This window comes from Triticum dicoccoides, chromosome 1B (assembly GCF_002162155.2).
Source record: "Triticum dicoccoides isolate Atlit2015 ecotype Zavitan chromosome 1B, WEW_v2.0, whole genome shotgun sequence".
In the NCBI taxonomy this organism is placed as follows: Eukaryota; Viridiplantae; Streptophyta; class Magnoliopsida; order Poales; family Poaceae; genus Triticum; species Triticum dicoccoides.
The window spans coordinates 334581468-334595064 of NC_041381.1; positions in this window are offsets into that span (position 1 = coordinate 334581468).

A 13597-nucleotide genomic window follows, 5' to 3' on the forward strand; every position below is an offset into this window, starting at 1 on the left:
CATCCAATATGGTGGATGAGGGACGTCGAGGTGTTGCTATGGACGACGTCGTCGGGGAAGAGGCTCCGGCTGGGTGGCGGACGGAGCAGGGTGTGGGGTTTCGTTGCAGGTTTTCGCGGCCTTGGTGTATGAATGGGTGGGCGGATGGGATGGCAGTGGGGAACCATGGCTTAGGGACGCGCTTGTCCAAAATGTGGGGTAAGTTACAAAAGTACCCCCACCGATTTGAGGCGCTTCTTTCGGTTCAGGGGTACCAAAGGCATTTCGCGTGTCGGGATTTCACAGGAGGTGGGAGTTTTCGCGCACGTTGTAATTTCGGAATAGCAAGGCGCGGGTTGAGATGGAGGGAGTTGTCGGAGCACAACGAGACAAAGATATATCTTAAATATTTCGGGCTAACAAGGCGCGGGTTGAAGAGGCGGGAGTTTTGCAGCATGATAGACAAAGACGCTAGCTTGAATTTTTTGCATAACAAGGCGCGGCTTGAAATTTCGGAAGAACAAGCTTAACGTGTACCCAAAAAAAGACAATTTGCACCCCAACACGCACAACACACACACAAACACCATTTAGACTAGAGTAAGGTACACGTGCATTGCACGCATGAGATTTGGCAACCAAATTATGAATAAATACCACATTATAGCATGCAAGCTTTGAGTCATATATGCATGATGTAGATGTTCATTTAATTCTTATAGTTCATTTCATTCAAAATCATCTAGTTTTTATAAGAAAGCTAATCTATTTTAAGATTCATGGAATTGTGCGTTGTAAGACATAAAGTAAAAACAAACAATGGCAAATCATGTAGAAAAACATTTGGGCAATTCTGATACGGAAGATTCTAGAACAAATAAGAAGTGCTTGTGCTTTGATGTTTGTGCATTATGCTTAAGTTCAACCATGGAGTCTTCTAGATTATACATGTGGCGAAATCTGGTGGAATCTAGATGATATCCAACGGCCAGTAGTGCTCAAATTTGCCATCTTTGGACCATCGGATTCGCCTCATCCAACGACCATCTTTCAAAGTTAAAGTTACATGCACACAATATAAAAAATATATAAAATATAATATATATAGGGGTATAGATATAGATATGTGATGTGAAAGCCGCCCATCATCTCCAATTAGAATAGTGTGTCCATGCACGGATGCGACGTGGCCAAATGATGTCTGCCATCGGTATCTCAAATTCAAATCAGTCTGACCTTGTTCAATGTGTATACATTACAACATGCTCGTTTCCAAACCACACCACGCAGATCTCCGTTATATTCATGCATGCATGGGTTTCAAACATCAGGATCTCTTATTCAAATATTTTAATTCAACTTTACATTGATTATGACCTCACCTATTCTTTTACACCCACACAGTAGTCTTCTCTTTATAATTGTACCACTAACTTCCTCTCGTGCATGCATGCACACACACTACCAGTCGGCATTATCCATCGCACGCATGCAATCTTTTTCTTCAGGTCGGTCTCCCATGAAGGCACACACCCACCCACATCCCCCTCTCCATCATATCGGGCATTCTTTATCTCTCACGCGTGCATGTGCAACGATCGATGTTCCTCTATGTATGTGTGTATATAGCTAGGTCTTTCATAGTTTTCCACACAAACCGATCAATCGATATATCCAGTGAGGTCTCACCCTCTTTCCCACGTCCACATCAAGCAATCTATACCTCTCTATATATCCAGTGAGGTCTCACCCTCTTTCCCACGTCCACATCGAGCAATCTATACCTCTCTATATAGGATTAACATATATAGCTAATACACCCAGATTAATTATATATCCAACATCCCCCTCTCGTCATCCATGCCTTCCGCTTCATCTCTCAGACGTGTGCACAATGGCGAAGACAAGGGGCAGTAAGGGCCCTACCCCCCCTAACATCACTATATATCGAGGCTAATATGAATGTGATCATTAGACAATTGCTGCTAAAAATGGTTTAAGTTCATGAATTGACCCTCCTTGTAAAGGATTAGCAATGCTTGGCCCCCTAGCTCATTTATTTTTCATGGCTCCGCCACTGCGTGCAACAGCGCACGTTCTCGCCCCCTCTCTCTAAATATTGATCTCGCACTTGTGCATTCCTTCATAGTCTCCCCCCACCGGATTTTGCCACATGTACAATCTACACTAGTGCAGAACCGGGCAATAGCACCGGTTCTAAGGCCCTGTAGTGCCGGTTCCATAACCGGCACTAAATTGTGGTCACTAAAGGCCCCCCCCTTTAGTACCGGTTCAGCATGAACCGGTGCTAAAGGGCAACCACGTGGCACGAGCCAGCTCCGGGGGCCTGGAGCCCTTTAGTACTGGTTGGTAAGACCAACCGGTACTATAAGGTTTGTGGTTTTTTTAGTTTTATGATTTCTTTTTCATTTAATTTTGTGTTTCATTTTAATTCTTTTTCGTTTGCTGGTATTTTACGATACTACACATTGTACACATTATGCATATATATATATATATAGAATTTCTAGTAGAACCAATCATGCATATATATATATATCATCAATGTCTCACAAACCACCATATTAATTAATTCACACATACACACATGTATAGCTATATACAATTTCTCCTACATATGCATGTTGCCTTCGGAGCCAGTGGCATTAGCCTAATTGGTGCATTCGGAGCACGATGACAATTGGAAGTGGTTTTCATGGGGGCGGTAGCGGGTAATAGAATTCTCCCTTCGGATTTATGACCTGGTCGAGCAAAAATCCCGCTATTTCCTCTTGAAGTGCTTCTACGCGCTCCGTTTCTAGGAGCTTCTCCTGCACCTCTTTGAACTGTTAAGAAGGAGATCAATATGCATGTGTATTAGTTGTGTGACTAGATATCGATAATGGTGTAAAAATTGTGAATAGTGTTCTGACAAGCGTACCCATTCCTGTCTTTGAGATCTGCTCCTTTGGGACGCCATCATGCGAATGTTCTCGCAAACGCAGAATGCACACAGATCAGTCCCCTGCGCCTGCTTCAGGGCCTTTACGAGAATGGAATTTGATTAGATAATAATTAATCAAGCATGATAATTAAAGAGATGGCAGCTAGCTAGCTAGCTAGTACTACTTAATTACTTACCTTGGGTCGAAACCATTTAAGCTTTTTTTTCCATTCGCCGGGCGTGACGCTGATGAACCTTGCCCAAGCCCTGCCCGCCGACAAAGAAAATGAATAAAGGGGTTATTAGATAGTTCATATCATGAAATGACGAACTAAATATAGGCTGAGATATATAGCTAATAATGATTGAAATTACCTGTTGACTATCCCGAACAAGATGTTATAGTCAGTTTTTTCTGAGAGTAGTGAGTCCAGTACTTCAACTGTTCCGGCGTCAACTTTAATGATACACAAGACCCAGTGAAATCTGCATGCACACACATTTGCATGTCTTAATTAAGCGGGCATATGTAAGCAAAAACATGTAGCTAGCTAGTAGGCAAAAACAGAGAATTTGTAGTACAAGACAGTGTGACTCACTGGAAGTTGTAAGGAAGTAGTATATCTTCATTGTATTTGAGGCGCTTCAAGAACTCTAGCATGTTGTCCTCTATGTTCTTTTGCTGATGTTGATTTATCTTCCATGTGTATTCATTAACGGTGTTTGGGTCAATGAACCCAATGCCAAAGCGTCCACCTTTTCTCATTTCATACATCTTCATCCTGCATAATACCACAGAAAATAATATAGTGAGGATAATTACAGGTAATGATTGATCAAAAGGATCACTACAGCTAGCTTGAGACTTAAATTACAGAAAGAAATCACTTACAGACAATAGCAACTGACGATAGATTTGTCGAGTGCGTCTTGATTGTATAACTGAAACAGTTCTAAATACTCAACGGACACAGCTTTCTCATGGAAGTAATGCTCCTCCTTGACATTCACCATGAGGGACAATCGATCTGAAATCTTGGTAATGTTCATGTACCATTGATGCAATTCATACATTCTCGTTGGGAGGTTCTTGACCTTGTCTGGCTCGACCAAAGGTTGGCCCCGGACATATTTCCGTTTTATTTCATCCTCTCTAAGCAAAGGCATGGGCTCGAACTCGAGGAGTTGTCCAACAGTGATGTTGAGAACTTCAGCCTGCATTATATGCTCCTCCGTTATTACCACATTGCCCACCTCGGGAACATGCACTGTTTGCCCACAATAATATTGGGTGCGCATACTGTCACGTGTTGTTGGCACAACAAGCGAGGGGATCGATTGCGCCGCCTGTTCTCCCAGCTGGGGAATGGTTTTCCCGCATTTTTTGGCAGCTGCTTCTTGTTTGCTCGATCCCGATGTAGACGTGCTTGCCTCCCTTTGTAGACGTGCTCGATTTAACTTCCTGATGTGGCGCTCATAGTCTGTGTCAACAGGCTTGGGAGCTGGTGGTTGAGCCATACGAATGAAGTGGTCAATCGTTTCCTCAGGCACTTTCTCCCTTGGCGGCGGTGGCGGTTTCGGTGCAAAATGGGCTTCCACCTCGGCCTTCGATATGGCTGTGATTTCCTCCTCGGACCTGTCATAAGACCTCTGTGGAAGAGGCGTGAGGCTCGGACCATATTTATATCGCTTGCCTCCGCCTGTACTTCATGTACTACCTCGACTTGTACCGCTACGCACCGTAGCTGCGGGGTGTCTCTTCTGCGATTGCTGAGGCGGCAGAGACGGCTGACGGGGCTGAGTTGGACGAGGAGGAGTGGCCTGAGGTTGTGCCGGACTTGGAGGAGGAGTGGACGTCTGACGCTGTGGCGGACTTGGAGGAGGAGGAGTGGCCTGACACTTTGCCGGACTTGGAGGAGGAGGAGTGGCCTAACACTTTGCCGGACTTGGTGGACTTGCAGGAGCGGGAGTCTGCTGACTCGGTGGAGGACTTCGACGAGGAGTCGGCTGACGCGGTGTCGGTGGCCTTCGAAAGATGATGCAATCCTTTTTCCATAGGATCATACGATGTTTGGCCTCTCCGAGAAAGCGCTCGCCGTCACCTCCAGCAATGCCAAGCTGTAGCTCCGAATATGGTGGGTCCACCACCTCATCAACCAAGACACGAGCATAGCCCGCTAGAATCGGGTTGCAATGGAAGGTTGCCTCGGGGGGATTTGTAAAAGCAAAGCCGTCCGCCACCTTCATGGATATGTTCTTCATTTTGACGTGTAGCTCGCAGTTAGTGTTCTCCGTGATGTCATCCACAGGGTATCTACCCAACATTGCGTCGTCCGGGACGGAACCCACGCTGCTTCTCGGCATGGATGGGCCGGTGCTATCCAATGCTGGATCATCCGCTAGCTGCTGCAGCTGCTGAGACCCCCTTTGCCGGGTAAGTGAGTCGATCTGCTCCTGCTACCGCTGGAATTTGACTGCCAATTCCGCTTGACTTGCTTCTAGTCCTTGAAGGCGTTCATAGTCCCGCTTCCTCTGCTCCTCCTCCATCTTCCTCTTCTTCTCCTCCGCAATCTTCTTTCTCGCACGGGTTCTGTAGTCGGTGTTCCATTCTGAAAACCCCTCATACCACGGAATAGCGCCCTTGCCTCGTGTTCTTCCCGGGTGTTCAGGATTTCCCAGGGCACGCATAAGCTCGTCGTTCTCTCTATTGGGCTGGAACACCCCCGATCGTGCCTCTTCTATTGCAACAAGTATCGCATCGTCGGCTCCCTTCACACTTGCCCTCGTCGAAACATTGCCTGTCTCCGGGTCCAACTCCCCCCCATGCGCATAGAACCAAGTCCTGACCCTGGGGGGCCAGCTCTTAGTAACCGGAGTGACACCTGCATCCTCCATCTCTTTCTCAGACTTATCCCACTTAGGCATTGCCACCACATAGACACCTGGCCCCAGCTTATGGAACTTATCCTTTTTTTCGGCATTCTTCTTGTTTATTCTCGACCGTTCCTTAGCTAATTCCGAATCCTTGAATTTCACGAAATCGTCCCAATGAGCACGTTGGTTCTCTAGTGTTCCCTTGAATACTGGAGTCTTGCTTCCTCCCTTGACGTACTTGTTCCATTCATGATTCTCGTGGTTCTTGAATGCAATCGCCATCTTCCTAAGAGCAGCCTCCTTGACTTTCTGCACATCTGCTTCTGTGAAATGATCTGGTAGGGTGAAATGTTCCATGAGAGTATCCCAAAGCAGATCTTTTTGATTCTTGTCGACAAAAGTAACATCTGGACATGGCTTTGCTGGCTCTCTCCATTCTTGAAGTTTGATCGGGAGTTGGTCCTTCACAAGAACTCCGCACTGACGAACGAACTTGTCCACAATCTTCTTAGGCGCTAATGGTTCGCCAGTAGGCTGCATGCCTCGATATTGTACTTTACGCCCTGCTTCAACTTTTTGTTCGGGCCTCGTTTCATCATTTTGCCTGAAGATTTGCTCGATCTGGATGGCTGAAAGAACAAAGATCGATTCGTTAATATATCTTCAAGTCATTTAAAACATGTGATGATCACCAGATGCCTACTTATATAAATATATATACCTCGCCGGTCTTTGTTGTTTCAGGATCAACATGTTCTTCGTCATCGTCATAATCGTAGTTCATGACTTCATCAATTCGGTCGTCGCGATCGAATATCATATCACCCTCTCCAGTGTTGCTTAGAAATTCTGAGCCGTCATAATCTTCTTCATTCAGATCATCATCTGGCCCGCGTATCATATCAAACATGGTCTGTTCTCCCTCTCTGTCGGTATCGTCTGCCATAGCTTTTATTTAACTAATCCAAAAGAAATATAAAACAATTTAGTATTCAAATTACATCGTCTCGAATAATAGATATAATCTCGAATACATCGTCTAGAATAATAGATATAATCTCGAATACATCGTCTCAAATAATATATAATATTGAATAGTACATCACTGGCTATTAGCTAATAAAGATCGAATACTACAGAAGAATCTAGGACACTCGCGGTTCCTCCAGCGCGGGCGGTGGACACCCAAAGAGAAGGAACCCTCACAGGATCATAGCTGAAGTGAGATCCCCGAAGAAACTGCCAGGTATTGGAGAACCTGCCGCCCTCTAACGCAACCATGTAGCGATGGACGTGCTCGTCCTCCTCCCTGACACGGCGACGTACCACCTCCGGCGGGGCTGGGTCCCTCCGCACCAAAACTGGCCCACGGGAACGCCACCAAACGAGATAAGGGTCGACGACGGGACCCGGGGTCGGGTTCCTCATCAAGCGGCGCGCCCCTCCAGGCAGCACCTCCCAGTGCCAGCCCGGCGGAGCCCAGTCCCGGACATGGGTCGGTTGGACGTCGTCGCGGACGGGTCGACGGCGAGGATGCGGGCCGGGCATCATCGAGAACAAATACTAGCTATATGCCCGCAAAAAGTAACATTTTTTTAATGATTGGATTTTGATAACTAAAATTTCTAACATTTCTATATGACACTAATTATGCTAATCTAAATAACACTAAAATTTCTAACATTTCTAACATTTCTATATAACACTAATTTCTAACATTTCTATATAACACTAATTTCTAACATTTCTAACATTTTGATAACTAAAATTTCTAACATTTCTATATAACACTAAAATTTCTAACATTTCTAACATTTCTATATAACACTAATTTCTACATAACACTAATCTAAATAATCTAAACTAATTAAACATGTGTACGTGTGTGTGTGTGTGTTCATCATGCATGCTTGTGTGTGTGTGTATGGGCTCGGGGAGGGGCAGCGCCCATGGTGGCCGCCGGGGGCGAGGGAGAGGGGTTAGAGGGGGAGAGCTCACAGCGGCGCGACGGCGAAGGCCGGGGCAGCGACAGCGGGGACGGGGACGGCGCGACGGGGACGGTCCCGGGGCGGTGACGGAGAGGAGGGCGGCGACGGGGACGGGGGCGGCGATGGGGACGGGGGCGGCGACGGGGACGGGGGCGGCGACGGAGACGATCGAGGGCGGCGGCGACGGTGACGGAGACGGAAACAGAGGAACGAATAGAGAGGGAAAACGAAATTTTCGCACTCTAGCATATATAGAGGGCACCTTTAGTACCAGTTGGAGCCACCAACCGGTACTAAAGGCCTGTTTTGGCCAGGCCAAGCGGCGGGAAGCGACCCCCTTTAGTACCGGATGGTGGCACAAACCGGTACTAAAGGCCCCTCCCCCTTTAGTACCGGTTTGTGCCACGACCCGGTACTAAAGGGGGTGCGCTGGCGCAGGTGCGGTGCGGCAAGTTTAGTCCCACCTCGCTAGTCGAGGGGCTACCACACTGGTTTATAAGCCCCAGTGCGGTAGCTCTCTCGAGCTCCTCTCCTAACCAGGCCTACTGGGCCTACCTGTCCTCTTCGCTTAGTGGGCCTACTGGGCCTTTGCGGGCCTGCATCCTGGCCCAACGAAAGGTTGTGTCGCTAGTCGTATGCAGGCCGCTTTAGCCGAGTAGGCGGGCTTTTTTTTCTTAATTTTTTTTCGCTTTATTTATTTTTGTTTTATTTATTTTTGAGTTGTTTTTTGCTGTATTTAGAGTTTCTTTGTGAATATTTTTGCTTTAGGTACAAAAAATTACAAACTTTCTGTTAGTGCCGGTAGATTTCAAATTTGAATAGTTTAAATTTTGAATTATTTGAAATTTGTGTGAATCACTAGTTTGTGAATAACTTAACTTTGAAAAAAGTTTTTTCAGTGATTCTTTTTTCCTATGTTTAATATTAGTGTGTTTTATCATTATATTCAATTTAGTAATGCTTAGGTTATTTAAAAAATGAAATGCCTTTGTAACAGTTCAGTTTTCGTCGGAAACCCTGATACTTCGAAAGAGATTGTCCATTTTGTACACGAAGTGCATCCAGTTTTTGCCGTAACCCTCTCTACTTTCTTGCACATGCTATTTGTATGAAATTATGATACCATGCCAACTTTCAACCTTTTCTGAGTTCATTTGAATTGCTTTTCAATTTCAGGGTCATTTAGCTGGAAAAAAAATCAGTAAATGCATGAAAATAATTTGTTTGCACATAAAATTTCTTCGCGTTTGAAATGCCAAAACACATAACTACCCTAACTATTACAGACATTCCTTCCTGGGTGTGAAACACAGAAGAAAGTGATGATAGTGAAGCCGATCACATCCCAGATCTTTGGGTGTGAAACTTTTTCTTCGTGTGTGTCCCTTTGCGCCGTAACCATGGAAAATCTTCATCATTTAACGGGATGCTCGGGTCAATATTGACTGTGAATGGAGCAATTTCATCAAACTTTTCATAATCTTCTGACTTGTTTGTCTTGTCATCCACTCCCATGATGTTTCTCTTCCCAGAAAGAACTATGTGCCGCTTTGGCTCATCGTACGATGCATTCGCTTCCTTATCTTTTCTTTTTCTTGGCTTGGTAGACATGTCCTTCACATAGAAAACCTGTGCCACATCATTGGCTAGGACGAATGGTTCGTGTGCATACGCAAGATTGTTGAGATCCATTGTTGTCATTCCGTACTGCGGGTCTTCCGTTACCCCGCCTCGTGTCATATTGACCCATTTGCACCGAAATAAAGGGACCTTTAAACCACGTCGATAGTCAAGTTCCCATATGTCCTGTATATAACCATAATATGTTTCCTTTCCCGTCTTGGTTTCTGCATCAAAGCGGACACCACTGTTTTGGTTGGTGCTCTTCTTATCTTGGGCGATCGTGTAAAATGTATTACCATTTATCTCGTACCCTTTGAAAGTCATTATATTAGAAGATGGTAACTGGGACAGCAAGTACATGTCATCTTCAATAGATGTATCATGCATGGTACGTGTCTGCAACCAGCTGGCGAAACTCCTGGTTTGTTCATGTGTAATCCAGTCATCAGACCGCTCCGGGTGTTTGGAGCGTAGCAAATTCTTGTGTTCATCCATATACGGAGCCACCAAGGTGGAATTCTGTAGAACTGTGTAGTGTGCTTCAGTGAGAGAATGTCCGTCCATACATATTATTTGTTCCCCTCCTAGCGTGCCTTTTCCATCTAGTCTGCCCTTATGCCGCGATTCAGGAACACCAATCGGCTTAAGGTCAGGAATAAAGTCAATACAAAACTCAATGACCTCCTCATTTTGATGGCCCTTGGAGATGCTTCCTTCTGGCCTAGCACGGTTATGAACATATTTCTTTAAGACTCCCATGAACCTCTCAAAGGGGAAAATATTGTGTAGAAATACAGGACCCAAAACGTTAATCTCTTCGCATAGGTGAACTAGGACGTGCGTCATGATGTTGAAGAAGGATGGTGGGAACACCAACTCGAAACTGACAAGACATTGCACCAAATCATTCTGTAACCTTGGTATGATTTCTGGATCGATTACCTTCTGAGAGATTGCATTGAGAAATGCACATAGCTTCACAATGGCTAATCGAACGTTTTTCGGTAGAAGCCCCCTCAATGCAACCGGAAGCAGTTGCGTCATAATCACGTGGCAGTCATGAGACTTTAGGTTCTGGAACTTTTTCTCTGCCATGTTTATTATTCCCTTTATATTCGACGAGAAGCCAGACGGTACCTTAATACTGAGCAGGCATTCAAAGAAGATTTCCTTCTCTTCTTTGGTAAGAGCGTAGCTTGCATGACCTTGATGTATGTCGTCTTCTCCGTGCATACGTTGCTGGTCCTCCCGTGCCTCAGGTGTATCTTTTGTCTTCCCATACACGCCCAAGAAGCCAAGCAGGGTCACGCAAAGATTCTTTGTCATGTGCATCACGTCGATTGCGGAGCGGACCTCTAGGTCTTTCCAATATGGCAGGTCCCAAAATATAGATTTCTTCTTCCACATGGGTGCGCGTCCGTCAGCGTCCTTCAGAACAGGTTGTCCGCCAGGACCCTTTCCAAATATCACCTTCAAATCCTTGACCATATCATGTACATCAGCACCAGTATGGTGGCGAGGCTTCGTCCAGTGATCCGCCTCACCTTTGAAATGCTTGCCTTTCTTTCTTACGGGATGCCTGCTCGGAAGAAATCGACGATGTCCCAGGTACACATTCTTCTTACAACTATTCAAATATATACTGTCGGTGTCATCCAAACAGTGCGTGCATCCGTGGTATCCCTTGTTTGTCTGTCCTGAAAGGTTACTGAGAGCAGGCCAATCATTGATGGTCACGAACAGCAACGCCTTTAGGTCAAATTCTTCCCCCATGTGCTCATCCCACGCATGTACACCTGTTCCATTCCATAGTTGTAAGAGTTCTTCAACTAATGGTCTTAGGTACACATCAATGTCGTTGCCGGGTTGCTTAGGGCCTTGGATGAGCACTGTCATCATAATGAACTTTCGCTTCATGCACAACCAAGGAGGAAGGTTATACAAACATAGAGTCACAGGCCAGGTGCTATGGTTGCTGCTCTGCTCCCCAAAAGGATTAATGCCATCTGCGCTTAGACCAAACCATACGCTCCTTGCGTCATCTGCAAACTCCTTCCCGTACTTTCTTTCGATTTTTCTCCACTGCGACCCGTCAGCGGGTACTCTCAACTTTCCATCTTTCTTACGGTCTTCTCTGTGCCATTGCATCGCCTTGGCATGCTCTTTGTTTTGGAACAAACGTTTCAACCGTGGTATTATAGGAGAATACCACATCACCTTGGCAGGAATCTTCTTCCTGGGGCGCTCGCCCTCGACATCACCAGGCTCATCGCGGCTGATCTTATAGCGCAATGCACCACATACCGGGCAAGCGTTCAAATCCTCATACTCACCCCGGTAGAGGATGCAATCATTAGGGCATGCATGTATCTTCTGCACCTCTAACCCTAGAGGGCAGACAGCCTTCTTTGCTTTGTACGTACTCTCGGGCAATTCGTTGTCCTTTGGAAGCATATCCTTTATCATTACCAGCAACTTTCCAAATCCCTTGTCAGATACACCATTCTCTGCCTTCCATTGCAGCAATTCCAGTGTGGTGCCCAGCTTTTTCTTGTCACCTACGCAATTTGGGTACAACAATTTTTTGTGATCCTCTAACATGCGCTGCAACTTCTTCTTCTCCAAATCACTTGCGCAGTTTCTCTTTGCATCGGCAATGGCCCGACCTAGATCATCAACGGGCTCATCTGATGCCTCTTCTTCAGCTTCTTCCCGCATTGCCGGCTCAGCTTCTTCCCGCATTACCGGCTCAGCTTCTTCCCCCATTGTTGTATCATCGTATTCAGGGAACCCATGGCCAGGATAGCTGTTGTCGTCCTCTTCTTCTTCATTGTCTTCCATCATAACCCCTCTTTCTCCGTGCTTGGTCCAAACATTATAGTGGGGCATGAAACCGGACTCAAACAGGTGGACATGAATGGTTCTTGACGTAGAGTAATTGCGACCATTCTTACAGCCAGCACATGGACAAGGCATAAAACCATCCGCCCGCTTGTTTGCCTCAGCCGCAAGCAGAAAAGTATGCACGCCCTCAACGAACTGGGGAGAGCATCGGTCATCGTACATCCATTGCCGGCTCATCTTCATTACACAACACCGAATAGACCAAATTAATACAAGTTCATACATAAAGTTCATACAAAACTTAAATGCAACAAACAAATAACTCTCTAGCTAAAGCATTTAAATGCAACAACAAATGCGATCAAGATCGCAACTAAGGTAACAATTGATCCAACAGCATAATGATACCAAGCCTCACTATCGATGGCATATTTTCTAATCTTTCTAATCTTCAAGCGCATTTTCTCCATCTTGATCTTGTGATCATCGACGACATCGGCAACATGCCACTCCAATTCCATCTTCTCCCCCTCAATTCTTTTCAATTTTCTTTCAAGTACTCGTTTTCTCTTTCAACTAAATTTAACCTCTCGACAATAGGGTCGGTTGGAATTTCCGGTTCACATACCTCCTAGATAAAAATATCTATGTCAACTTGATGGGCATAATTTGTCATAAACACGAAATGCAAAAAATAGTTTTAAAAGAGAATATACCACATCCGAATCATAACAAGGACGAGGGCCGACGGGGACGGATATCAAAACCATGGCACTATGTATAACAAACATCGTACGGGTAAGATAATTATTACACGATTAACTATATATCCAAATCACACAAACATCAATTTTTTATATAAAATTTCATGAACAAGAGGCTCACCACAAGGTGGTGCCGACGACGGACGGTGCGGGCGATCGATGGTGGTTACGACGGAGATTTAGAAGGCACTAAGTAAACCACACCTACATATGCAAACTAAGTGTTATTTTTGACCTCAAATTGCATATAAATCAAATACTAGCACATATATATATTTCCTCCCAAATTACTAAACTCACAAATTAATAACTATATAAAGCATTGCAAGAGCTAATCTAGCAATGAGAGATGAAAGGACAAAGTTGCTAACCTTTGTGATCACTTGAATGGATGGGGGCCTTCAAATCTTGACAAATTTTGGGCAAAATGTGTGATGAGCTCGAGGGGAGAAGAGGAAGAACAGAGAGGAGAGGAGAGGGGAAAGGGGGAAGAACAGAGCAAGCTGGACGAAGGGTTTATATGCAGGAGGACCTATAGTACCGGTTCGTGGCACGAACCGGTACTAAAGGTGCTGGAGGGG